The following is a 4084-nucleotide window of genomic DNA, read 5'->3' on the forward strand; positions in this document are numbered from 1 at the left end:
TAAGCCCTCTGCTCCGCTTAGGCTAGATCACCTCGCTTGGGCGAGCTTAAAACAGCCACAGCATCACATTATCTCTCCTAAGCGAGATCCCCTAGCTTGGGCGAGCCACACATTCGCCCAAAACCACACCCAAACCTCGCCTACACGAGTTTTCAACCACACACACAAGAAAACACTTCGCGGACTCGCTTAGGCGAGCCACTCTCGCTTAGGCGAGAGTGCCAGTCGCTCAAAACTCCAAAACCTCTCGCCTGGGCGAGATATCGCGCTCAGAATTCCCAAGTCACTTCGCGACCTTGCTTGGGTGAATGTCTCTCGCCTGAGCGAGAGACCAAGTCGCTCAATTTGTCCAGAGTCGCCTGGGCGAGATACGTGTACCAAACCAAACATGAGACTCTGCAACTCTTGCTTAGGCGAGATGGACTCGCTTGGGTGAGATTTGCAGAGTTCCAACTCTAATCGCACACATAAAACCCCCACCTTTGCCCAATTCGCATACCTACACATGCCAAAACAACATTCAAACATTACTCAACCTAAAACAATGGCTAACACACTTCAAACAGGATACTTCATCTATTTACATTACCCCAATTCGAATTTGGATCATCTTTACCCAATTCCATAGCAAAACCCCCAATATACTCAACATCATCACACAAGACTCACAAAGCACATGCATCAAAATTCTGATTCAATCATATTGACCACGAGACACACAAGACTCACAAAGGACAGGATACTTCATCTATTTTGGCCAATCAACAGAACCCAAACAAATTCTGATTCAATCATATTGACCACGAGACTCACAAAGCACATGCATCAAAATCATACTAACAATTCAATAATACGAGAATTGGGTTCAGCTCCCCTAACCTGGACGCCTTCGCTCAAAAGATGCAGATTTTTAGAATCCTTCCTTGATGAATAGACAACCTAGCTCCTCCTTTCAACAACCCTCAAATGCCCACTCTTTCACTCTAATTTCGTGCCCTTGCAAACCCTCAGAAAACTAACCTTCCAAAACCTCTTTTCTCTCTCCCAAGTTGCCTTTTAAAGGTGCCTTAAGGTGGGTTAATGAAAAAAAAACGAAATTGGATTTATTGTAGGCTTAATTGCTATTCAAGACCATTAGTTGGCGGTTTTTCAGCCCCATTTTGGCTACCCCTTCTGCTAGGGTTTTCTCTAACTGTTCACATTCACTCTAAGCTAAACTTGGCAAAAATAAAGGTTAATTCTTGTCTATCAAGGTTTGAACCCGTGACCTTCCATTCATAAGGCCAAAGCACAACCACTATGCCAATTCACATTTGGTGATAACTATTATAATCTTATAATCATGATATCAATCACTATTCACAAGTATATTATCAAAATAAGAACAAATCAAATAACACATAAATGGCATACATAGGACTCGAACCCAAGTTCTTTCACACAATCAAAGTACTCTCAACCACTTGAGCTAGTACTTTTCCACGTCATATCAAACAACATTTAATGCTATAAAGGCTCTTCCTACCCGCATTAATTAATTAATTAGTTTTGGCGGGTCTTAGACTGGATGCTGGCTGAATATCTGGAACCAGAGGGGAGGGAGAAATGGGTTCCACAGCTTATACCTGAGCATAACAATCAGATGCATATGTACTTCCTACAACATAGTTAGTGCAACCTGATTGTATAACATCAAAGTCAATAGGTAAAACATCCAACGAGTCAAACTCAGTAGATTCAACATTATCCACATCATATTCAGCATCATCAGAATCAGAATCAGAATCAGAATCAGAATCAAGAACATCAATGCATGCAAATTCAGATAACTCAGACACAGATGAATGTTTTAATGCATGCAAAGAGTGGAAATCAGAAATAATTCCATCAACAACATCATCAATAATATCAATATGAAAAATAGAGTGATCCTCAGAAGGATGTTTCATGACATCCAGAATGTTAAATCGCACAACAATATCATCAAAATCCATGGACAAAGTACCTGCATGGACATCAATTTTGGTTTGTGCAGTTTTCAAAAATGGTCTGCCTAAAATGATTGGTGCAGAACCATCCCTCTTCCATATCAAGAATGTAAAAATTAGCAGGGAAAATCAACTCACCAACACGAACCAAAACATCATCAACCAAACTTGCGGGGTGGGCAACACTTCTATTTGCCAACTGAATCACCACACCCGTAGGTTACAGGGGTCAAAGAGAAAGAGATTTAAAAATAGATAGAGGCATTACATTTATTGAAGCACCAAGATCAAGCATTGCATTTTCAAATTTATTGTTACCTATGATGCAAGGTACACAAAATGTACTTGGGTCCTTGCACTTCTCGGGAATCTGAGGAACAGATTTACCTATCAATGCTGACACATTTCTCCCCATGCTGATCTTTTCGCTTCCCTTTAGCCTCCTCTTGTGCGTGCATAGCTCCTTCAAAAATTTTGCATATCTGGGAATTTGTTTAATGGCATCCAACAAAGGTATGTTCACCTCCACCTTCCTGAATGTTTCTAAGATCTCCTTGTCAACCTTTTCCATCTTTTTGCTTGGAATGGCTCTTGGAGGGAAAGGAAGAGGTATGGAAGGTGTAGCAGTAGAGGTGGAAGGCGAAGAAGTCACACCAGTTGCATGAGCATCATCATGCTTTCTCTGAAGTTTAGCAGTAGGGTCTACTTCCTTTGGAGGTGTAGGCTTAGGAGTGGGAACTTCAATGTTCTTCCCAGATCTCAATGTAATGGCACTCACATTCCTCGAATTTTCCACCGTCTGTGATGGAAGCTTGTCAGAATTCTGAGCTTGTGCCTGGTTTAGCTGAGTGGCCATCTGCCCCATTTGATTTGTGAAACTCTGGATTGAGGCCCTAGTCTCCTATTGGAATTGCATATTTTGAAGGGTCATCATCCTGACTAACTCCTCCAATGAAGTAGAAGAAGAAGGTGTAGGTGCTGCAGCAGGAGCTGGTGTGGGTGCAGGTGGAACATGAGCAGCTTGTGGTGGTGCAACTCTTTGTTGTGGAGGTGGTTGCACATTTTGAAATTGTTGGGGCTGCTGCTAGTTACCCTGGTTTCCCCATCTCAAATTAGGGTGATTCCTCCATCCTGGGTTATATCTGTTTGTTGACAAATCATGGTTATGTTGTTGATGTTGGGGCCTATTGTTGTTGAAAATATTTGTTGCATAGGCCTGAGGGGTATCCACTAGTGTAGAAGAAGAAGCAGCAGCTTGTTGTTGCAATACTGGGCAAGAATCTGTAAAATGATCAATAGATGTACAAAGGCCACAAACTCTTGCAGCTGGAGCTCTCTGATTGGAAGCAAGTTGATTGACCAGTGAGGTAAGAGCATCAATCTTACTTTCCAACTTCTTCGTGTACTCGGCTGCCCCTACATCATGAACACCTCTAACAACTATGGCATCACTCCTTGTGCCAAATTGTTGAGAATTTGAAGCCATGTTCTCTATTAGTTGTCTGGCTGCAGCTGGGGTTATGTTACCAAAGGCACCACCACTTGCGGCATCAATCATATTTCGATCCATGTGGTACAAGCCTTTATAAAAGTACTGCAGAAGGAGATGTTCAGAGATCTGATGGTGTGGGCAGCTTGAACAGAGATTCTTGAACCACTCCCAGTACTCATAAAAGGGTCTCCCCAGATTGCTGCTTGATGCCAGAAATCTCCTTCCTTATGGTTTTTGTCCTTGAAGCAGGGAAGAACTTGGCAAGGAACAATCTCTTCAGGTCATCCCAGCTTGTGATGGACCTAGGTGCTAGGTAGTACAATCAGTCTTTCGCATTACCCTGCAAGGAATGAGGGAAAGCCTTCAAGTATACATGGTCCTCTTGGACATCTGCAGGCTTCATGGTGGAACAGACGACATGAAACTGCTTCAAGTGTTTGCACGGGTCCGCACCTGCAAGACCATGAAACTTTGGCAACAAGTGTATTAAACCAGTTTTCAGCACATATGGAACCTCCTCCTTGGGGTATTGAATGCATAAACTATCATAAGTAAACTCTGATGCAGTGAGCTCACTCATGGTTCTCTCATGAGGTGGAGGAGG

The 4084-nt window shown here is 42.6% G+C and overlaps 1 non-coding gene across 1 annotated transcript; it reads left to right on the top strand.

The window, feature by feature from the left end:
• Positions 1-3604: 3604 nt before the first annotated feature.
• LOC146883598 (small nucleolar RNA R71) lies at positions 3605-3712 on the top strand. The gene has a single exon (XR_014984744.1). It is a non-coding gene; the product is annotated as a small nucleolar RNA R71 (small nucleolar RNA).
• Positions 3713-4084: the final 372 nt, after the last annotated feature.

Source organism: Vigna unguiculata, chromosome 9 (genome assembly GCF_037176805.1).
Source record: "Vigna unguiculata cultivar grain cowpea cultivar isolate G323 ecotype 2 chromosome 9, ASM3717680v1, whole genome shotgun sequence".
Taxonomy (NCBI): Eukaryota; Viridiplantae; Streptophyta; class Magnoliopsida; order Fabales; family Fabaceae; genus Vigna; species Vigna unguiculata.